The sequence below is a fragment of the Protopterus annectens genome, chromosome 4.part1, assembly GCF_019279795.1.
Source record: "Protopterus annectens isolate FY-2018-M chromosome 4.part1, PAN1.0, whole genome shotgun sequence".
Lineage (NCBI taxonomy): Eukaryota > Metazoa > Chordata > Ceratodontiformes > Protopteridae > Protopterus > Protopterus annectens.
Genome location: NC_056734.1, coordinates 468,951,276 through 468,977,051, shown reverse-complemented (window position 1 = coordinate 468,977,051; position 25,776 = coordinate 468,951,276). Strand labels below are relative to the sequence as shown.

The following is a 25,776-nucleotide window of genomic DNA, read 5'->3' as shown; positions in this document are numbered from 1 at the left end:
TCAAACTTGGTATTATTCAGTCTAGTCTCCCTATAAACTAATCCAGATTAAAGAATACAGATGGTTGCTATATTCTCTGTTTTTAAGGTCCTCTGTCTTATCTTGAAGAATTTGTATTATGATCTGGTGATCTGAATGGGCCAACATGGTCTCTTGCAGCATGAAAGATTAAAAAGTGACAGAAAACGTCATTTTCATTGTTAGCCACAGAATTTCCCATTTCAATATTATTAGTTGTCCGTTAATCTTTCAGCTCAGCTATTGCTCCTTGATGTTTGATAGTACTTAAGGAAATTATCCAGCATTTGCTTCATTTTATTTGGGAATAATACAGTGGTCTGGACCATGCATATGTCCATACTACTGCTAGATGGATGGCCTTTCATCTCTTCTGCATAAGGTTGCCAAATGCCAGGAGCATTCCAGAGAATGTAATGGTGGCTAGCATGCAGTTAAAGTAAATACATGTAGGTAGAACATTTTCAGATTGATATTTTTGAAGTTAAAATACTAATCCTATGGTTGGATCATACAAAGCTGCAGTTGTACTGGTGCCGCTTTCACCTGACAGTTACTTCTGCCAGCTTTACTGTCTACATTTTGTGTCTCAGTTAATTTTGAAATGAAGTTATGTAGCATGTTGTAGAATGGAAAATATTATACTTGGTGACACTGAGATTGAAACTGAGGGTTTTTTGACAGATATTTGTTGAAATCATCTTCATATATGTCTGTATCCTTGAAATGAGTACTTGTATTCTGTAGTTTGTAGTTAGTTCACTAACCAAAATGATCTCCTTGTATTTGTTTCTATAAAAAGAGTACCTAAAGAGTGGTCTTACTATCAAGCCTCAAAGAACTTCTTTGAATACCTTAGTAGGATGAGAACGGCAATGTATTATTCCTTTGTTTTCTATTATCTCCCCAACCATGTTTTGTTGTTGCTCATTGAGTACATAACTGCTCATAATGAGTTGAATACTTTGGTAATAGTGCTATGGCAAAATTTATTATTTTTTTTGCTACTTCTAAGTATGTGGCATATGTAGTCATCCATTCATAATGTTAACTCTTCAAGAAATACCAGCTGATTCAGTAGGAGGAATATTCTGTCAAAAGAATTATGTCATTCAAAGTGCAGGTTATATTAACTTCAGTTACTGGTGTGTTTAGAAGTTTGTAGAATTACATGTAAAATTGGCAGGTCAGCAATTTTTTAAGCCTGATTTAATGTTTCCATTGTGCATGAGATCAGCTGTTGAATGATACACATTTTTGGACTGTATCCACTTGTCATTAGTTTACTAATAAAATTTGTAAAGCTTTCACTAGATTATTTTTATGAAATGTAGAAAACTCCTGAAAGAACTTGTAGTGCACATGGCAGTAGTGTTCTAAAGTGGTTTGATTACTTAAGGTACTATGTCACCAATGATTTTGAGGAGGTTAACACAGTGGCAGATGTGTAATACTTATATGCAAAACAGTTTTAAAAATGGCACAAAATTTTGGCCACCAGACTATGTACATTAAGTATGCTCTGTGATCTCTGGCTTGACAATCAAACCTTCCACTGGCTTTGTCTACCAATCTAAGTGTAGCTCTGTGAAGTAATCAAATGGAAAACAAGAGAAATGAAAAAATGAATTCTGACAAAGTAATAGTGATGACTGTGTTTAGGGTTTCTTCAATAAATAGCCATTAACAAAGTAGTTTGTCCTTATTTTTTTTTCATTTAATGTAAAAATTAAAAATTGAGCATAAAGATTAATACCATTCATACATATTTAAAAGTCAGAGAGATAAGATATATGTGTATGAATTCTGACATAAATTATAATACCAAATGAAAACATGTTCAGTTTTTCAGGGCCAAGCCCCTTCTGTATAAACATATGGGGGTTTCATACCCACAACATTTATTTGCATAATGCAAATTCAATGTCAAGGCCATCTTTTTGAATGAGGGGGGACATTTAGAAAATGACTAAGAATTAGTTTTATTATTGGATATGCAGGGTTCAGTTTGTCATCATCATCATTATCATCGGTACCATGTTTCTTTTCTTTACTGAATGCTTTTCATATTTCTCAACTTTATTAGATGCTTTAAACCTGTTTATGGTAAATAAATGTTGTTCTAATAGTTGTGCATGAATCTAGTTTGCGACTGTGTGTTTACATAATTTCTAGCTGCATGTTTTGTGGACGGTGCAGTGGTGCAGCCATAGCATTGTCACCTCACAGCAAGAGGTTCTCTGGTTTGATTCTCGACTGAAGTGTCTTCTGTGTGGAGTCTGCATGTCCTCCCTGTGTTTGTGTGGATTTCCTCTGGGTGCTCCAGTTTCTTCACGTTTCAAAGTCATGCATCTGGATTACTTCTCCCCGGGCCTTCGCTGAAAATTGGCTCTGTTCTAAGTCAGACTTTCCCAGTAAACAAATGTTAAATAAATAAATAAAAATAAATAGATGTTTGTTCTTGACATTTGTCCTTGGCCATACATGAAAATGGTCCTGCGTTTATGACCAGGAAATGTATTCAGTTAGCAAAGCAAATAATACATAAATATAAATGCAGGAGAAATGGCAGCTTTATTATTATTCCTATATTACAGGTGAGCTCTCTTTGGAAATAAACTATGTAGAGGGGGGCAAGGTGCAACTGGGCTTACCTTTTGTGGATTACTTTATTTTCATGTTAATACAAAATATTTATTTATTAAGGTTGTTTCTAGTTGTGTGCTTTAATTCTCTGCAGTACTTCAACAATTTCATATTTGGATCTTTTATGATCAAGACGTTCTGATGTAACTGTAAGTCTTTGATTCAGTAAGATGAACTACATCCATTAATAAAAAAAATCATGCATAAATAGCAATAACATGGTATATAAAAGGAAAAAAGTGAGTTACCTACCTGTTACATATGTTGTGATTTGTGCATCTAAAAATCAGAATTACATTAAAGGAAGCACTACTTAAATATTTTTAAGAACAGCCTGATCACGTATTACGCGAGCAACTGTTTTGGTATATTGGCTGGCTAAAAAGCCATTGATGCCCATGTTTCTAACATTTGAATGTACATATGTACATATGACTCACGGCAAGATAGAGAGAGAGAGAGAGAGAGAGACAGGTAGGAATTCAAGCACTCATGTATGTCATAAAATCATTTTTCATGAAAGCTGTCATCAGAACACTCTCCCAGTTAAATGGAAACCCTTATACAGCTCATTGGATAACAAATTGGCTCATAAACTGGAAGCTCCTCCAAACAACCTGCCACTAGCAGTGTATAGCAGTGTACCCCAGTGTTCAGACTTTGGGTAACTCTTCTTTAACATTTATGTCATGCAGGTCAAAACAAATGTTTAGGCTTTACAGCTGACAATGTTTGAGATAACTGCAACTTGATGTCATCATAAACTCCACAAGAGACACTAAAATCCTCCAAGAGGGCCTTCCCCAAACAAATAGCTGGAGTCAAAATCATTATTATTTTCATATTTCCATTTTGTAACGTATCTCATGCTTCATTGGGCATATCTGTACAATGGCACCTCTTTGATTTTTTCAGTACATCAAATAGAATACCCTACTAATTTCTAGTACAGCGAAATGAAAAGGATATTTTACTGCTACATTAGTCAAAATGAATACAAAGTAAGGCATACAGTTCTAGAAAGATGAGATTCCAATGTACATAAACTAATGTATAAACATGAAAATGTAATACCACTTTAATACTTACCAAAACACCTCCCGACATAACACTGCTCAGTTATATTTGCATAGGTCATTATTGTAGCTCTCCATTAATAATCTATTTAACTTTTCTAAAACAAGTAATTGATTATCTGTAACTTACAGGCTTCATTAAAAGTAAGGGCAATGGAAGGCAAAAGAAGAACTTCATATCTACTACTTTACTATGGCAAGCTAAGACCCTACCTATATAAAATTAGATGTAAGACTAACAGACCAGGATTCTTAAACCAAATCACAATAATCTCCTGAAATACCTACAATGAGAAAGGGATAATTGTTTGATAAACCATAGCAGGCTGGAAGGGAGAGTAAATGTAGTCATCTATTAACTTTTTACAACTTTATGTAATGAACAACCTTTACAACAGTGAATTGTTTGATACAATGATTTTTTCAAATGACTTCTGGCATCAATTAATCAATTAAGCAAAAAGGAGGGCGAGTGAGTACTTATGCAGAGCCTGACTTTGCTATAGCTATCTGAAGAAGTCTAGTTACTAAACTAGATGAAAAGCGCTTAATCTGATTTTTCTGTCAGTGTTTTTGGTTTTATTTTTATCTTTGTACATTTGTACATTTGTATATTTGTTTTCGTTTCTAATTAAAGTGCTGTGATGTCATCTGTTCCCGGTTTCTTTTTGTTATGAAATCAACAAGTTAGGAGACTTGAAATGCATGGAAGTAAAAGTGAACCTTTTAAAGCAAGGATTCTAGATATCACAGCCAGCAGGAGGATGGAAATATCGGCCCAAACCAAAACAACACACACAAAAAAAAATCAAAAATCTAAAGTGCATCTATAGGATTTCAAGGACTTCAGAAATTGGTGTTTCATGGTCAAGTGTGGTGAGACACTCAAACAATAAAAAGAACATATAAGAAAGGCTTAAACATTCAATGACATTAATAGCCATGAGTGCAACATATGATTACTTAGTATGAATTTGTGCAATCATTAAGCAAATACGTAAACATGAAGGAAGATTTTCAAAAGTTAGTAAATGTCAATATTTCCTTAAATAACATTTGACAGAACATAACCCTGATGACTGCCTCAGTACCTTTCAATCCATTGGTCTGTATAAATAGACTGATAAACAGAGACAATGAGATAAACAGATACAGCTATACACGTAAACAAATGTAATTATGTTGATAAAAAAATGACAGAAAAATAAGCTGGCAATTTCCAGTTAATTACGTAGCAACATTACATTATCTATGTCTTAAAAAGCATGAAAAGCAAGACTCTTAATGTTCTTTCCTTACCTGATGTTAGAACTGCGGTAGCTATAGAGGTTTGTTCTTCAGCTGATGTCATCGTTATCTCTGGTACCTGAACCGTTGTCACAGTCGCTGTCTCTGAGGAAACAAGTTATTTTACTTACTGCATTACATTTAATGTTGTGGTTAGCACATTACATTTGTAATTTCTGGCCACCCTTACATGATTCTTCCTTAATCTACATCAGATCCTCCCAGATGTAAGCTTTATCACAAGAATGGATATGACACCTACCCAACAGTAAGTTCTAAGATATAGTTCATGCTTTCCTTTTAAGAGAGGTGTGACACAGGAAGTAATCACCCAGGAAGAGATTTATAAAAGGTCCACTATATATATATATATATATATATATATATATATATATATATATATATATATATATATATATATATATCTTGATATTTCAAAGGAGTTTAAATATCATCTACTGGGCATATAGCAAATAGTTATTTGTATTTTTTATTTTATTATGAAAGAATATGATAAACTACTGTGACTCAACAGTATCCCCTTGCAAGAAGTGAATCAGCATGACATCAACTAAGTCAGGGGTCTTTGAATGCATGGAAGCAAACATGCACCCTCTAAAGCAATGATTCTAGGTATAACAGCCACCAGGAGGATCAAAATATCTGCCCAAAACAAAATAAAAAAAAACTACTAAAATTTATCTATAGGACTTTCATGGTCAAATATGGTGAGAGACACAGAAAATAAAAAGCAAAATACAAGCAAAGCTTAGACATTCAACTATCAACAGCCATGTTAGCAACATAAGATTATTTCATATCAGTTTGTACAACTACTAGGCAAATATGTAAACTTGATGGAGGATTTTCAAAAGGCTACTAAACCTCAATATTTCCTTTAATAACATTTAACAGCACATAAAATCTAACATACCATCCACACAAATCTGGAAAACACAGTGCTTTTGCAACATTATATTTCTAACTTTGTGCAAAATCAACACCCCAAGAATTAAAAAACTCTCAAAACAAACTTTTGCACTCATTTCAATAGTACTAATATGAAAATACATCTTTTATTGTACATGCAGGTGTGGTAAACCTAACATATTAAATGAAGATGTTATGATGAGAGGAAGTCACCAAAGATAACAGCATACATTGGAGGTGATGAGCAACTAAGGTGGAACCAAGGACTATTTGTACATTTACTCAAACAATTCCCAGAATTATTTGCAATGAAAGCATGTCAGCATTAGGTCAAAGGGATTTTAATGAATCTATCAACATTTCTTATTAAAGTTATTTAAAGCAGATTGCAGACTAAGAACAGATTATATCATGCATAGAAAGCTACTTCAGCAAATATATGGACTCACTAAGCTAAAGTACACAACACAAATAATATATGCCCAAATAAAATCCAACTGTACAATACACAATTTCTTAAAATCTGAGGATGTATGATTATCTAATAGTTTGCAAGTGATTTTAAGCAAAAAGTTCTGACGTCTAGAATAAATCTTGAGAGATATGATCATATGATTAGTATATATATATATATATATATATATATATATATATATATATATATATATACACTATGGTATATATTATATTAATATATATTAGATATGATGTATGATTATCTAATAGTTTGCATGTGATTTTAAGCAAAAAAATTGTGATATGTAGAATAAACATTAGCAGATATAAGATAATATGATTAGTAAAGACAGAAACTGTTGCATGATCTAATGACAGGAATGTAAAAGTTTAAATTGTCTTCTCTACAACAACACAGGAAACATTTTGGAAGCTGAAACTGTATTCTCACAATGAAAGATTTACCAAAATATTTGGCAAGAATGTTAGCCTTATTCTTATCAAGATATGAAAAATGAGGAATATCATAGTCCCCTGCAATGTAAGGAAAAATTAGCAGACCTTTTCTTTTAAGAATAACCTACAAAATTAGTGAAGCTAGTTAAGCTCAGAGTATTTTATACAATCATAGGTGTTTACTATGCCAATGACCAGAAGGGCCTTTTGAAGGCTATCTATGCATCACAAATCTCTGACAAGTTCTGGTACCCTTGATAAATTTAAACAGGTGTTTGGAGATGGACATGAAATATTAACAAGCAGGATCCTGGGAAATTAACCATTTACAGGCTGCCTGTGTCAATTAGAGAAATACATGCCAAACCAAGCATGGATTTCCTGTTCCCAAAACAATTGTCCAAGTTACAATTAAATGGGTTAGGGAGGAACTCTGCTTCACATGGATCAGGAGCCTCTTCCAGAGAAGGGGTAGTCTCTGGCATACATACCTGTCCCTCCAGCAGGTCCTATTTATATCACAGGCAAGGTTTAAATTTTTAGAATTGGTAATTCAGATGCTGTTTGTATTGTGGATATGCAGAGTTCCATCAGAGTGAGGTCTGACAATGCCTTGTGAGCCAGTTATAGATCTCCCCTCAACAGCCTGTAGGAGACAAAATACAGGGATAGGTCACTGATGCAGTCCACATAGGACATTTTACTTATGCTCTGTATTCTTTTTTGTGAGAAGCCTGTATGGACATTCCAGTTATTGGAGACGAATGGTTAGATTCATACCAAATGGGGCATTGTACCTAATGATAGGTCTCGTGATTGCCAAATACAGTAGAATAATGACTTCCTTGGACCTAGATACCATACCTTTGTTTAGAAGTTGCACAGCATAAAATTATTTCCTCACCACTGTAGACACATGATGATCAAGCGCTTGATTACTGTCTATTTGCATCCCCAATTCCCTGGCTACTGGGTAGAGGTGTGTTGTCAATATGACAAGTACCAGGAGTGGATAACTTCCCAAAGGATACTATTATGCATTTCTTGGCATTTAGTTTTAGTCCATGGCTATGACACCAGTTGTACTTGTCAGCCCTTCCTGGAGAACATTTGTCTCAGTGTGGTATTCAATGTCAGCTCCTAATTTGAAATCATCTGCAAATTTAGTCAGCCAGAGACCGCTGACATTGGCTTTGACTTCAGAGAAGTAAATGCCAAAAAGCAGAGGTCAGAGGAACAATCCTGGAGGGACTCCACTTGTGACTGGCCTCTTTGTAGAGGTGGATTCTCCAATTCTAACTTTCTCAGTCCTTTCTGTGAGCCAGCTGGCTATCCACAGGGTTACATAAGGGTCTGTACTTAACCTCTTGAGTTTGTGAACAATGCTGTCTAGTGTATTGTTTCAAATGCCTTAGCCATTTCAAGGTAGGCAGTGCAAACCTTTTTGGCCTTCATCCATTGCTTTTGTAACCTTCTCAAAGAAGTCACCAGGTTGAGAAGGCATGACCTACCCTTGATGAAACCAAATTGGGTTGGGTCCAGTGTCTAGAGATTTCCAGTTTCATTATTGATCATTTCCATGATATTTTTTTCCATGGCTTTGCATTCAAGACTGGTGAAACTTCTAGGTCTGTAGTTTCCGGGGTCTGTAGATGGCCCACCTTTGTGCAGAGGGATGACTGTTTCTGTTCTTCATTCATAAGGCATGAAACCTGTTTAAAGACTACAGTTAAACAGCAATTCCAGAGGGAATGATTGGTCATATTTAATGCTATTTAGAAGCCATCCTAGGATATTGTCTGGGCCCATTGATGCAATGCTTAGGCCTTAGAGAGCACATTAAGGACCTGCTCCCTAGTGATAGCAGCAGGAGTTATATTTCATGGTATTTCCTGAGGGAAGGATGAGGGGGAGAGAAGCATAAAGTTGGAGCTGAATTTATCAGCCAGGAGGTTTGCTATATTTTCTGGCTCAGTAGAGGTGACCTATTAAGAATGATCTCTGCACACAATTGTGCATTCCCCTTGAGGATACGAACTTAGCTAAAGAATGGATTGTGGCTGTCCTTGGCCTGGGAGGCCATATTTACCTCATATTTGATTTTGGTAGACATTACTTGTCCTCTAAGCTGTTTGGTTAGTCTGAATAGAGTGCTTTTATTTTGCTGGGTGCTGCACCTCCTAATTTTTAACATGATTTTCTTCCTTCTGTTATAAAGCCTATTGAAGTTGTGATTCCACCAGGGGGCTTGTTTTTTGAGTTAGTTCCATATCCCTTCTTGATGGATACAGTTGCTGCTATACAGCTATTAACATGCTTGTATAGGGATTCTGTGAACAGTTCCACATAGTTATCAGGGTTTATGGAGCTTGAAATTTCACCAAGTTATTACTTAATAGGAAATTAGCCTTAGAGTAGTTCCTGAATATTCCAAGGTTAGTTGGTGTTCCAGGCTTTATTTTTACTTCAAAGGAGACCATTTTGTGTTCTGACCTTACAAGAGAAGACATTACTGTAGGGGGTGTGTAGCACTCTGCCATATCAGTGAGGACCAGATCAGGTATGATTGCACCCCTTGGTCAGTGTACTGACGATCTCGTCCATGGAATTTGTGTTTGCAAAATTCAGGAATCTCTGTGCCTGTATGTTTGGTCTTATATATTAGCCCCAGTTAATAGTGAGGAAATAAAATTCACTCATGAATATGCTATTGGGTTGAATGCTGAATGTTTCCAGTAAGTTTAAATATATGTTATTGGTTCATAGAGAGGGACCTGTAGTATGCAAGGAAGTGGTATTGGATTTTGCCTATGATGATATGATTTCAACTTGGATAAGCTCAAGTGCATTGTCCTGTTTGAGCAGCCCTGAGGTATATTTATTTTTGATGTAAATTGAGACACCTCCACCTTTAGTCTTTGTCGGTGTAGTATAACAAATCTGATCCAAATGGAAATATAGTACAACTACTTACTTCCAGTATAAAAGAAAACCACGTAGTAAAACAGGTGTAGTTTATTCTAGCACCTCAGTGTTACCACTTTCAAGGAATAAAAAAAGCTACAAAAACTTAATCAATTAAACAATAAAAATAGATTCCCATTTTAAAGCAAACACTTCCAATTCATTTCATTGTTAAAGCCCTTAGGAACCAATGTCTTATATTTCAAAATATAAATACTTTCCTTATATAATACTTTTTGTTTTAATATATTTTCATTAACATCTTTACATTCTATTTGCTCTAAAACAGTGCCATGCAACAAATTAACATCACTATTATGAAACATTTTAAAATGTGAAGCAATCACTTTATCTTCCCTACAACTTTTTATATCCCTCATATGCTCCATAATTCTAACACGAAACTCTCTCTTCATCTTCCCTATTTAATATAGGTGACATGAACACCTCAAAGCATATATTACCCCTTTACTTTTGCAAGAAAAAGTGCCCCTAGGTTCAAATTTAACATTATTCATGTTGTGGAATGTATTAACAATATGTGCATATATACTGACTGACAATATTTTGTTATTTCCATGGCAGGCATACTAAACATAGCACACACTACCATATCCTTCAGATTTTTACCCCTAGTGTAAGAGAAAAAAGTTTTTTTTGGTAAAATATTAGCGAAAAATTTTTCGTGCACTAAATATTTCCAATAATGCTCAACTAAATCTACCATTTCTTTACTTTTAACATTATAAACTGATACATAATATATTGGATCTACCAAATGCTTTTTATCTAAACTATTTCTTTTGTTTATTGAATGTACCCTATTGCTCCCTATTTCTCTATTTATTTCCTTTGTTTCACCCCATATTTTATTTTGGGCTTTTGTATATTACTCGGATCATACCCTCTTCTCAAAAGGATATTTGTAGTTTGATTTATCTCCTGTATCAACAAGTCCTTTTCACTGCACAATCTAGAAATTTGTAATAATTCCCCATAGGGTAAAGCTTTCAACACATGAGGTGGATGGCAACTGGTGGCATGAAGGTATTGACCACCATCAACAAACTTTCGATGAATGTTTGTTGTGATGCTTCCATTTCCCTTCCCTTCTAATATAAGATCCAAATATTTGACTTTCATACCCTTCTGTAAGCCATGAAATGACAAGCCAAATGAATTATGTAACTCGGATATAAATTTTTCAACTTCTTCCCAGCCACCCTCACATACAAATATCAAATCATCTATATATCAAAAAAAAAAAGTACCTGCAAGAGTGAAAGGGTAGGTCTACAAGAGGGTAGTGAGACCAGCTATGTTATATGGGTTGGAGACAGTGGCATTGACAAAAAGGCAGGAGTTAGAGCTGGATGTGGCAGAGTTAAAGATGTTAAGATTTGCACTGGGTATGACGAGGGTGGACAGGATTAGGAATAAGTATATTAGAGGGTCAGCCCAGGTTGGAAGGTTTGGAGACAAAGTCAGAGAGGCAAGATTACATTGGTTTGGACATGTGCTGAGAAGGGATGTGGAGTATATTGGGAAAAAGATGCTAAGGATGAAGCTACCAGGTAACAGGAAAAGAGGAAGGCCTAAGATAAGTTTTATGGATGTGGTGAGAGAGGACATGCAGGTGATTGGTGTGACAGAGCAAGATGCAAAGGACAGGAAGAAATGGAAACAGGTGATCCGCTGTGACGACCCCTAACGGGAACAGCTAAAAGAAGATGATGATGATGATCAAAAATAAAAATCAACATATTTCTTCATAAAATCTAAGTTAAATAAAAAAGTAATTTAAAATAAGACATGAAAAGATTAGCATGGCTGTACCTTGTTTTTGCCTATACATTTGATTATTAAAATAAAAATAATTATTTTTCAAACAAAAATCTGCCATGTCAGCAATGAAATTAGAAATGGACTATCCCCTAAAAAATACTTAATGGCTTCTATTCTGTCCTTGTGTTTAATAGTTGTATATAAACTCTTAACATCAAGAACTAGCCAGTATTTATTCCTGTTCCAAACTATAGGAGAAATTTTCTTTAGGAGATCAAAACTGTCTTGCACATATACAGGAGACTTCTGAACATAAGGCAACAATATTTTATGTAACACCAAAGCAATGTTATGTAAAAATTATCTACTGGCCGAAATTATGGGCCTACCAGGGGGATTCTCTAAGCTTTTCTGTATTTTGGGCAAGCTCACTATTCCTATTAAACAGTCTGTCTTTTACATCCTTCTCATTGAAGTAACCTAACCTTCCACTTTTATCTAGTATTTTTTCATAATCAGTTAAAGCTTGATCATATTCTTTCCTATCACATGTCTCATGCACATCAACATTCTCCAAATGCTCCATACACATTTTATAATACTGTATTACATTCATAACCACTACCTTATTTCCTTTATCTGCTGGTTTTATTATTCAATTCTTTCTGTTTTGTAATGTTTTTAATGCCTGCCATTCTCTTAAAGTTAAATTATAACACACTTTATCTCTATTTTTTTAAGACATTATTACAATTACTATCCCTCCCAAAACGTATCCTAGAGCTAAAATGTGATATACATACATTGTCAAAAGGGGGGATATATTTGCTTATTACAGGAATCGTAGACACATCAGGTTTTCAATATGCATTTAAAACTTCAATTTCATTATCATTTCCATTAACATGGACCATTTCTTCATCATCTTCATAGCAAGAAAAAAAAAGCTATCATCTGATTCATTGTTAACTAATGCCATATTACTAATGCTTACATTGCTTCTATCTGTTTGCATGACAAAATTATTTCTTAAATACAATTTATGGATAAACCTAAACATTTCCTGCTTTACTACATGGCCCCTTGGTATTACCATGGACACAAATTTTAGTCCAACATTCAAAACTGTCACTTGTTCTTGTGTTAAACTACAATTTGATAAGTTTAACACTAAACTGGATTTAGTACATACCTTAACTACATTAGCATTTGAATATTTTGTTATAATGTTGTCCGGTACTCTGACCTTGCTTAAAATCTGTTCTTTGACCTTCATTTGGATTGTAGCCATTGGCACCGTAATTTTGGCCCCATTTCTTACCCTGCCAGTACTGATTCTGTTTGCCCTGATTCCAAAATGCTCGCCGATTCTCTTCTGGACATTGTGGTTGGGGTAAATCAGGACACTCCTTGCTTCCATCCATACCATAGTAGCTGGCTCCTTCAGATGATGCAAATAAAGCAGAGGGGGTCCTTTTGAAGCTTATGTGCTGACATTGCTGGCTCCTAGATTTCTGATTGGATGAGGCCACAAATGCACACCCTGCTTCATAACCGTTAATGTCCCTTGTTAATTTAGTTTTTTTTATATTCGATAAGGTCCAATTCTAAAGAGAACAACTTCTTATTCACTTTCTCTAAGAATTTTTGATATTTTGCACACCTAAAGAATTACTGATGGTCTGTGAAATTGAAGCCAATTCCTGCTTTAAATTTTTATGCTCTACTTGATCTCTTTCTAGCAGGATATGTAACCACTCCACTACACCATTATGTGAAGCCTTCAACCAATGTTCCCTGAACTGTTTCCCTACAGGACAGTTTAAGTCAAAAAGTGTGCTAGGATTTTTAATAAAACGAAGACCTCTAGGTGTAATATTGAGGTCTATATAACATTGCAGACCCAGTATATTAAAGTAAGTCCTTGTTTCTTTCTCCAAGAGTCTTTCAAACTTCTCACATAATTTCCTTTTATCTTTGGGTATTGCATACAACATTTGCCCCACAGAAATAAAAGGGTCAGTCATTCTCTTTGTCCTCTTATTTACAAACATGTCAAAAAGAGGACCAGTACCTTGACTTGTTAAATGATTTTCCATAGCTTGGCCAGCTGCATGCACCAAACTGTTCAAATAGTGTTCCATAGTCCTCTGGGACCCCACCTGGGACCCTAATCCTCCAACTACTCTCAACGTAGATAAAGAATCTTCATGGAAGAGGCAAGGAACATCCACATTTGGATCTGAAGACATAACAGAGAACACCACAACAAAACCTTCACCTCCTCTGTAAATATATCCATTACATTCCACAGCATGAATAATGTTAAATTTGAACCTAGGGGCACTTTTTCTTGTAAAAGTAAATGGGTAATATATGCTTTGAGGTGTCCATGTCACCTATATTATATAGGGGAGACAAAGAGAGAGTTTCGTGTTAGATTTATGGAGCATATGAGGGATATAAAAAAATTGTAGGGAAGATAAAGTGATTGCTTCACATTTTAAAATGTTTCAAAATAGTGATGTTAATTTGTTGCATGGCACTGTTTTAGAGCAAACAGAATATAGAGATGTTAATGAAAATATATTAAAACAAAAAGTATTATATAAGGAAAGTATTTATATTTTGAAATATAAGACATTGGTTCCTAAGGGCTTAAACAATGAAATGAATTGGAAGTGTTTTCTTTAAAATGGGAACTTATTTTTATTGTTTAATTGATTATGTTTTTGTAGCCTTTTTTATTTCTTGAAGGTGGTAACATTGAGGCGCTAGAATAAACTACACCTGTTTTACTACATGGTTTTCTTTTATAGTGGAAGTAAGCAGTTGTACTATATTTCCATTTGGATCAGAGTTGTTGTGCTGGATATATTTACAGAGGAGGTGAAGGTTTTGTTGTGGTGTTCTTTGTCTGTGTAGTAGTTGGTCTAAATGTGTGGAAGGCATTATAACCTGGAACTGATGGTGTGTTCTCAGTGACTTTAAACAATGTCTCAGTGACCACACAGACTTCTGCATTCTTTATGGTGAAGCAAGCTTCTAGGTAGTGGAGTTTTTTGTTTAGACTCCTAGCATTGAGCAGTAACACCTTTAGATTTTTTTTGGTTTTCATTTGCTATTTCAGAAGTACTTTCATTTTGGCATTGCCTACAAAAGGCACTATAGGGACAACACTGTTTTACCTATTATTACAGCCTAGAAGAGAGAGAGAGAGAGAGAGAGAGAGAGAGGTGCAGACCATCCCTGGCAAAGGAGCATGGATAGTTGACCATCTCCTTCCATTCTGACAAATATTGCACACCCTTAGAATTACACTAGACACTATTGCACACCCTTAGAATGACACCAGACACTAAGCCAATTATTAATATCAGTCATCCTTTGCTCATATTGCGGCATTATTCTTGGAGAAGGTTAAATGCTGCCCAATACTATGCTCATACCAGCCTGTGACACATATTCTGAGTGTTCCATGATGCCTGTCTTCATATAGCCTAAGGATGTGAGTCTCAGGTCATTTATACCCACATGGACTATGACTGAGTCATACTGGTACTTGTGATCCAATGACCTGTGTGTGTGTGCTTAAATTGGTAGATATCGGCCCCTGATAAACAACTGATCATGCTGTTTGCTTACTCAGCCTGGTGAGAGGAACATCAGTATGTCTCACATTGGAGGTGGGAATTTTTATTCATGATCAGTGTCATTGAGCTTTCTAAGCTTTAATGGCTCTTCAGAAATGAAAATGTTATCGGAGTCTACAAAGTGGAAACGTCATCATTAATATTATGACAGATTTTGATTACAAACAAGTTTCCATTGTTTTTAGGTAGCACAATAACATGTGTTAATCTAGAATGGATGCAGTCATCTTAAAATTAATGATATAAAGCATTTAGTGGAGAATAACAACGGCATTATTAAATATGATAATCAGCCAGATGTTAATTCTTATCCACTCTAACTCATCCACTAAGGTCTTTTGTTCCTTTTTACATCTCTGATTTATTTTACTCCAATTTTTCAGGGTTTGGAAAAGTTTGTAAATAAAAGTTAATTTATTGGATTTGCTATGTACTGTTTTACTGTTACTTTTGCATTGTTATACTTATCTGTTTTGTTTGTCTGGTTAGTTTATGTCCCCAAATAGGTCAGAATTCATTATTGCTCTACCCTGGTAAACCAATTAAAGCAAAATAAATAAATCCCACTGAGCTGCTATGGAAGCAAGAAGAGCATGAACTTTTTATCCATATTTTGCTGATTTGAATAAACTGGTTTGGCAGCATTTCAGTAAAAACAAGCCTGGCCTGGGACAAGTACTCTAACAATGAAACTGCAGCAGTTACGAAAGTTGTAAAATTCGAGATAAAAATGAAGACCTATCACCATGACGCAGGCTAAATGTAAAGATTTTATTCGGTGAGTGCTTTCATGCCTAAAGCACTTCTTCAGACCATAAAAACTCCAATATACAAAACCCTTAAATACATCCACTAATAAGTAACCAATTAATTACAAAACAAAAACTATTTTCAGTCATACAAATTACACATTCTCAGTAGTGATTTTAAAGAAATATTATTTAATCCAAAATCCCTAGTGGCCTGCAATAATCCATTGTAATTCTTCATATTCTATTTTATTATTAATGTCACTTCCCCTAATATTCCTAGAAATAAGTTGTAATACCATAAAAACAAAAGTGTCCAGGATTGCTACTAACATGTTTTGCTAAAGCACTGGTGGTGACATTCCTACGTATGTCACCAATATATTCCATTATACAATGACTCCCCATTAATATTTCTAAATGTGCACACTGATTGGTCAGCATGCATGTTGTAAATGAGAGTTATAGTAATGGAAAAAGGTCCGGTCGACCCCGGACTTTTTCCATTGGTATAACTCTTTTTTTACAGCAACGAAGAATGCAAGATCTCCATTGCTTTTGTACACACTGTCTCGCTATGTTAAATGAGTTTAACATAGTGAGACAGCTTTAAAAAAAGTAACCCGTTGCTTTTTTCAAAATTGTCTCGCTATGTTAAATGGGTTTAACACAGCGAGACAGCTTTAAAAAAAGCAATGGAGATTCTCCGCTGCTTTTTTTAAAGCTGTCTCGCTATGTTAAACTCCTTTAACATAGCGAGACAGTTTGTAAAAAGCAACGGAGATCTTGCTTTCTCCGTTGCTTTTGCCCACAGCTCTGATGTACTGCGTAAGCATACACATGCGCAGTACATCAGAACTGCCACAAAATACCAGACAGCTGCGGAAGGGCAGCAAGGAGGCATTATACAATGTAATTATTTAAGAAAAGTAATTTTTTTTTTCTTAAATAATGTCATTGTATAATAGCAATAACCCACTTCTGGGTGTGGGTAATGTTGGATTTACCCACGGTTGTCTTTGTTTGGCCACTTGGGCTTCGGCCTTGTGACCAAACCACAACAACCGTGGGTAAATCCAGCATTACCCACACCCAGGCATGGGTTATTGCTATAATATTCTATCTTTTGGACAGTGTTTAGCCTTTCCTACATAAAAGCAGGAACACGATTTACACATTGCCAGATAGATTGCCAGATATACAAAATCTTTTCTCAAGCAATCAGCATAAATTCTGGGACATATTCTATTACCAGTTCTAAGATGTATAAAAATATTATAAGAAGAAATAAAACTGCAGGCTTTACATAATCTACATGGGAACATGCCTACCCTATCAGAAGTCAGATGTTTAAAACCACTATTAGAAAAACATAATCTTTGTTTAAGAGATAACTAATTTTTAAAACAAAAACACCATTGATTTCCGACAATATTGCTAATGCCCTGATCCACCATTAAAATGGCTAGTTTTTGACCCCAAATAGATAATAACTGATCATTGCTCTACCCTGGTAAACAAATTCAAAACAATAAATAAATCCCACAGAGCTACTATTGAAGGAAGAAGAGCATGAACTATTATCAATATTTTGCTGATTTGTACAGACTGATTCAGTAGCATTTCAGTAACAAAAAGCCTGGCCTGGTAGAACTCCTCTAAAAATTAAATTGCAACAGTCAGGAAAGTTGCAGAATTCTCTTTTAGATTAGATTTCTTAGACAATGACATTCACAAATCATGCACTTGATCCATTTAACACAGACGGTTGACTCACAAGTAGTAGTGATCCCACCTCAAAACTCGAGGAGAAAGTCAAAGTCTCTATTCCAATAGACGCCAGTCAATAACCTTATTTGCAGAAAGGCCATCATAGGATAAGGTGCCTAGTCTGCACTGAAATGATATCTCCATATAGTACTAAAACAAAACCTGTATGGAATAACTGCCATTGGGCTAAAGAATATGATATTATTCTTTCAAGAAGGAAAGCATTTACCCCATTCTTGACAAAAAGAAATGGTGACCTCAGTGTTATCTAAAAAAATTTTTGCCATAAAAGTAAGATGGTAGTGTTGACTTGATTGACTTTTTTTTGTATCATTTGGCTTAGAGTATGCTTATAGAAAAACACACCCATAACAGCTTTCTTGGAGGTGAAAATTTCAGCATCATGCATTCATCTTCCTGTGTAGGATTTAGATTTTTGTTTTAGAGAACAGAAACTTATCTCATATAATGGGGACTTCAAAACCCACTCATACTGAACAAGTGCTTGACACCTCAGAAAATATTAAGTACTTTTAAATACATCCCCTTGTAATTGTTTCTCAGTACAAACTGTGCAAAGATGTGCATCAGGCAAGGCTCTATATTAGAACATCGAAGTTTCAAAACTTCGAATGTTCTAATATCGACCCCTATTCAGCGAATGCTGAAAATAGCAAAGCTACAGAAAAACAAATTTTTTCCTAGGGAAATAATTCAATTGTCCATTTCTGTCACTTTGCTATTTTCAGCACTGTGGTAAAAAGTTACGGGTCAGGTTCAGGTAAGTGTGCGATTGGGCGTGGGTTAGGTGAGTTAGAGTTTGGGCGCAGATTAGGTATGTGTGCGATTGTGTGGACATGAGGGTTAGGGTGAGTTAGGTGAGTTAGGGTTAGGGCACAGGTCAGGTAAGTGTGCGATTGTGTGGATGTGAGGGCTAGGGTGGGGTAGGTGAGTTAGGGTTAGGGCACAGGTGAGGTGAGTGTGCAATAGTGACGGACCTTAGGGTTAGGGTTTGGGTTAAGGTAAGTGGATAGTTAGTGGTGTATGCACAGTTTAGTGCAGGATTAGATGTAAGATTTTAGGTGTATGTGTATGGATTGCTGTTTGTTTGGTGTGCTTGTGTTGTGTGTATGTGTTTTGGAGCAGCAAATTTTTTCCCCTAAGAAAAAATTTGCAGTTCTGCATGTTCGATGTTGTAAGCATTCGCTGAATAGGGGTCGATATTAGAACATTCAAAGTTTTGAAACTTCGATGTTCTAATATAGACCCATCAGGCAAGATAGGTTAGAGGTATTCAGAAATTAGCCCTAGAATTAATATTTCATAACTTCTGGAACAACAGAATTGCAGACTGAGCATAGCCAATAAGAGTATGGATGATGCAGGTCCCTCTGACACTGACCATTCTAATGAAGAAAAGATTTAAATAAAGAGAAGTCTGGATGCTGGGATTTCACATTCTAGAGGAAGGTATGCCATTTGCTAGTTTATCAAAATATACATGTCCAAGGTACATAATTTCATTGTAAAGGACCCCTTGAAGCAGAAAAATGGTTTTGCCAATTTAAACAGTGTAAAACTAGCTTCAGCCTACAACTTGGTTCATTAACTCCTTCAACCTTCATTTATCTAGTATATACAAGTATAGATTCAATAACAGGTACAGATACAAATCACTTAATCAGATATTGTTCACATGCCATCCCATGGACAGAGGCATTTGTGTCTGGTTTGTTTATCTGATGCTGAGTTAGAATACCAATACATTTCAGAGAAAAAAAGAAAAGGAGAAAACAGAAAGTAGATATACACTAAACCACCCAAAATCACAGGATAATCTTGAAAAAAGTCATGATCTTGTTTATGGACCTGCAAAATGAACAATAACAAGCCAAGAGTACAAGCTGTTTAGATGTGGATATATGATCCACAATTATTATGACTGCCTTATATACTTTCTTTTATAATAATGTTCTGCATTGGTTAACTAGTTAACTCTTAATGGTATAAAACCCAAGACAAAATAAGTGTAACAGGCAAGATTCTGTCATTTATAATATAACCTCTGAAGGAAAATTCCAACATTTAATCTATCAGTAGTAATAATGCATTTCAATATCAATAACATTTATTTTTGCCTAATTTCTTTATAAATGATTCTTTTATATCTTAACATGTATCTGAAAAAGTTCCAGTGAGATTTATGAAAGAAATTTCTCACTGGTTCTTATTTATCTGTTCCTAATTAATTAAGTAATTGTCTCTGTATTTATTTATTTACTTATTTCAAGTCATCTTTATTAAATTAAAACCTTTATGATTCAAAACATATGTATGAATCACTATATATAATACATATTTACTACAAGATAGAATGTCTCTTCTCATTCTAATATTAAACTCTTTTAAAATTAATAAAAGCATTTCTCTTGATACCATAGCGCTCCCGCTACAAAAGGGTGGGGCCACAACTGACCCTGGGAACTACTGACCAATAAGCCTGACCAGTCTGATCTGTAATGCTATGGAGCAAATCATTATGGAACTCATAAATGGAGAGATTGGGAACCTCCAGTCGCTGGACCCCACACAGTTCGGCTTCGTCAAGGGCAGATCATGCCTCCTGAACCTGGTGGATTTCTTTCAGACAGTTACTCAGGCTATAGATAAGGGAAAGGAGGTACACATGGCTTACCTTGACCTTGCTAAAGCATTTGACACCATTCCCCATTTAGGTATTATTGATAACTCACCAGCCTGGGCATAAACCCTTATGTCACAAGATGGATCGCAAACTGACTCTCAGACAGATCCCATAAAGTAAGAGTAGCAGGATCTTTGTCCGAATCCAGACCAGTAATGAATGGTGTGCCTCAGGTCTCTGTCCTGGGGCCCCTCCTGTTTGGCATATACTTCTCAGAAGTACAGGCAAGCACGGAAGGGCTGTGGCTGACTAAGTTTGTGGATGACTGCAAACTGGGTGCTATAATAGAGTCTCCGGCTGACATGGAGATCCTCCAGAAGGGCCTAAATGAGACTGCTGCATGGTGTCAAAGCCATGGTCTCAAGCTAAATGCAAAAAAATGTGTAGTAATCCCCTTTGGAAAAAACAGAGTACCCGCAAACTACAACATAGGAGGTAATCCCCTGAAATCTGAAGAAGAAATAAGGGATCTAGTGACCCAAGTAGATAGCCAGCTTTCCTTTGATAACCATGTTGTCAAAGTGGTTAGAAAATCCTTCTATGTGACCCATCTGATCATGAAAGGGTTTGCATCAAGATCTAAGGATGTAATGGTGCCCCTCTACTATTCCCTCATCAGACCCATTATTGAGTACAATGCACCAATTGGAATGTACCTGGCTAGACATCTCCAGCAGCTGGAGAGACCACAGAGGTACCTAACCAAGAGAATTACTGGCCTCAAACAGTTGCCCTATGCAGCATGATTGAAAAAGCTAAGGCTGTTCTCTGTTGCATACCGCTTTCTGAGAGGCGATCTCTGTCTAATCTAGAGAGCCATGTCCAACCCAGAATTGTTGAACATGCTCCATCTTAGCAAAACCAAATCTACTTGAGCTACACGCTTTAGGGATATAAACCTCAACACAACAATGAATAGAACATGCTGGAGGGATAGATTCCCTTCGCAGAGACTTCCCTTACTATGGAACAGGGTCCTGATCTACATAAGACAGAGCCCCTCACTATCACTCTTCAAGAGGAACATTGATGAGTGGATGGGTAACAGAAAGTTCACACCGGGGATCACACCAACAGCAGTACTAGATAGGGGACAAGGGTACTAGCTGGTAGTACAAGGGTCTAGGGAACTACTAAAAGAGTGGTGAATATATATACTATTCAATAATTTTTCTATATTTTATTTTTGCTCTGTGTCATTTTATGTGATCAATTGTATGCGAGTACCCAGTTTTATGATAGTGTTGCTGTGGCTCATTGGAGGACTTCAGATGAGTGGCTGTACTCTCACTTGCTGAGTTTGCAAATACAATGTGGTTCATCATTCTACCTTTAATAATGGATTGAATAATTTGGTACTATGGTGATGTTTTTGCCACATCTAAATATGTGGCGTATGTGGTCATCCATTGACAATGTTATCTCTTCAAGAAATACAAGCTGATTCAGTAGGAGGAATCATCTGTCAGCAAAATCATATTGCTCAAAGTGCAGGTTACATTAACATAAAATTAGAAGATTAGTGATTTTTCTGGTCTGACTTAATTATTCCATTGTGTATCAGATCAACTGTTTAATGATACAAATTTCTGGACTGTACCATCTTCTAGTTAATTTGCTAATATGAATTTGTAAAGGTTTCACTAGATTATTTTTATGAAGTGTTAAAAACTTGCAAAAGAAGTAGTACCCAGGGTAGTAGTGTTTTAAAGGTACTACTTCACCAATAATTTTGACAAGGTTAACTTAGTGGCAAATGTGTAATACTTATATCTGAAACAGTTTTAAAAATGGCACACAATTAGGCCATCAGGGTATGTGCAATTAGCATTTTCTGTTGTCTCAGGTTTAACAGTCACACCTTCCACTGGTTTTGTCTACTCATCTAGGTATAGCTCTATGAGGCAATCAAATGGAAAATAAGAGAAATGATAATAAGAATTCTGACAAAGTAATATTGATGACTGTGTTTAGTGTTTCTTCAATAAAATAGCCATTACCAAAGCTGTTTGTCCTTATTTTTCTATTTAATGTAAAAACTGAAAATTCAGCATAAAGATTAATATAATTTATACATGTTTAAAAGTTAAGAGGTGAGATATACATATATGAATTCTGACATAAAATAGAAAACCAAACAAGAACACTTTAGGCTTTTCAGGTCCAAGCTCCTTCTATATAAATCTGTGGAGGTTTCATACCCCACATCATTTATTTACATATTGCAAATTCAAAGTCAAGGCCATCTTTTTGAAAGAGGGGAAACATTCTGAGAATGACTAAGTATTTGTTTTATTAGTGGATATGCAGGGTTCGATTTGTCATCATCATCATTACCTTCATCATTATCATCAGCACCGTTACTGTTTGGTCTTTTCCTTTCTGAATGCATTTCATATTTCTCAACTTTATTCAGTGGTTGAAACTTGTTTAGGGTGAAATAAATGTTGATCTAATAGATATGTATGCATCTAGTTTGCAATTTTGTGTTTACATAATTTCTCGTTGCATGTTTGTGCTTGACATTTGTCCTGCTTCATTACTGAAAGTAGTCCAGTGTTTAGGACCAGTAAATTTACCCAGATCACAAAGGAAATAAATAAATATAAAATCTAGGAGAAAGAACAGATTTATTATTATTATTCCTAGATTACTGATGAGATTTCTTTAGAAACACCCTATGTAGAGGGGAGCAAAGGGTGCAATTGGGCTTATCTACCATGCATTACTTTATTTTCAAGTTAATGCAAAATATTTTTTATTATGGTTGTGTCTAGTTTTGTGCTTTAATTCACTGCTGTACTTCAACAATTCAGGATAATGTGAGCAAGTATTTGGAATTCTTTCATATCTGAATCTTTTGTCATCATGAGTTCTGATCTGACTGAAAGTATTTGATTCAGTAAGGCAAACTAGATCTATTAGTAAAAATCATGCATAAAAGGCAATCACATGTTATATACAAAGAAAAAAGTGAGTTACCTACCTGTTACATCTGCTGTGAAATGTGCATCTAAAACACAGTAGAAATTAAGATATTATTTATGTAAATATATGCATTAGAAAATATATCACTTAATAAAACTTTGAAAAAAATATACACAAGCAAATTTATAGTAAACTGACATGATAAAAATGATTCTTAAATCACATTCCACATCATAATGAAAAAGAAAATTTCATAAAAATAAATGCTCTTAAATGACATGGATAAACTGAACTTTTGTTATAGATAAATAGTTCACATTTTATTCCTGAATCAATAATGTGGAAATGAAATTACTTTACAAAGTAATGCTTATTTTCAAACAGGTTCTGATGTCAAGATGGACTAAATGATGTTGCTGAGCTTCAAGCCACATGCAGGTTTTGTAACTATTTTGTAAATGTGATTAGAAATTAAGGGCTACTGAAACTGCAATAAATAATTGCACAATGCTGTTGGTGCCTGTGGACATTAAGAAGATAGATTATTGAGGGAGTTGTAGAAGGAGGTCTTTCAAAGAGTGACACTGACCACTGTAGCCAATGAATATGCCTAACCATTGTTCCTGCACAGTTTCACAGAGTGTGATTCACAAAGCAATAATGTCTTTCATTAACATAGTATTTGAGTTGGGTGTTTGAGTCAACATATTGCATTATCTCTGACAAACGTATCCATTATCCTATCTCCAACCCCAGGTAATTACAACCCTACTTCCTAGCATATAACCTTTCAGGTACTCTGTACTGCCCCCTACGACTGTTACAGTACTTTCTGTTTCCTTTCCTACCCCACCTTCCTTTTTTATTATCCTGCTCTTCTCTTTCACTAATACTCCCTCCATTATTAAACAAACTATTACTACTTAGTGCTTCCCCCACTCAGTTAAAATGCCACATCTCAAAAGATTTTCTAAACATCTTCATGGTAACCCAACACATCTTAATACTTCTGTCTTTCTCCTTAGCCATACAGTATACATCCCACCACTGCCCCCTAGCCCTTCCCCAAAGTAATCAAAAGGTAACTATTAACTCTCCTAAACTAAAGCAATCAACAAACTTTCAAATATCTCCTGGCATCCTTGACACTGCCATCCTAGGCCAACATAATACTAAAGTACCACCACCCAAAATAAATTCAAAAATACCACATTTAGATGCCACAAACATATATGTAGTCACATCAGAACAATAGCAAACATTGCCAAAAAACTGCTTAAAAGTGGAGACATACACCCAACTCCTGGACCCAACCCCTTACTTCATCCAATTTTCATACACCACATATACTTAATATACCTCACAAAAATATGGACTTATTATTTCTAAACTTAAATGTTAGAAGTCTGGTTCATAAAGTTCATGAACTAGAGGCTATCCTATCACTTAATTCCCCAGAAACAGCCATCCTAACAGAGACCTGGCTTAAACCCCATATCTCGGGCAATGAAATTACACCTTCAGGATATAATATGCTTCAAGCAAACAGAAATGACAAAAGAGGAGGTGGAGTAGCTATACTCTTCAAAAACAGCCTAACTGTGGCACTTCTAAATCTACAAATATCTACCCCTACTGACCTACTTCTTGCCAAATTACAAATTAATGTTAACAAACACATAACAATAGTAGCTATTTACATCCCACCAGGCAATAATATATCCACCACTGAACACATAATTCAATGTATCTCTAATAACATCACCCAAGAAGCTATTATTAGGAGTGATCTTAATACTGACAAGTTTACCTGTAACTCTAACAACCCTAGCAACCACATTAATCTCTTTGACTTCTCACATGTTATCTAGTTCCCTATGAAAATAGACAAAAAAATGTTGGCTGTTTATCAGACATCAGTGATCACATACCTACACACCTGCTCAGGCAACACATTAATAAGCACACTATATATCATCAAATCTATAATAAGAAAAAATTTAAACCATAGAAACTAATACAGACTCTAAAACACTGTAACTGGAGCCCACTGAAGACTTTACCCTTAGATGCAGCAGTTGAACATTTTAATAATACTTTCTTCAATATATGCAAAAGTATGGCACCGCCTAGAACAGTTTGTGTCAAAGCAAAGTCTGCCCCTATATCTTCCCTATAGTACCCCTGTTATAAAAGGAAGCAGGAATCCAGAAAAATCACAAAAACTAGTAGGCCAAAAATGAGCCTTAATGATTACAGAGTGGACTACTGAGGGTAAGAAAGAAATTATGAATTGGTACTATTATGCAGAATTTCAAGACAGAAGGTATATAAAAAGATTAATTGAGAAATTA

At 35.3% G+C, this 25,776-nt stretch overlaps 1 long non-coding RNA gene across 1 annotated transcript in view; it reads right to left on the bottom strand.

Moving 5' to 3' along the window:
• Window positions 1-5,044: 5,044 nt before the first annotated feature.
• Window positions 5,045-25,776, bottom strand: part of LOC122801379 — a 30,224-nt gene continuing 9,492 nt past the window's right edge. Inside the window, exons 2-3 of the long non-coding RNA XR_006364699.1 lie at window positions 23,481-23,507; window positions 5,045-5,132 (exon numbers count right to left, since the gene is read on the bottom strand). This is a non-coding gene — a long non-coding RNA (uncharacterized LOC122801379). The remainder of the gene's footprint in view (window positions 5,133-23,480; window positions 23,508-25,776) is intronic.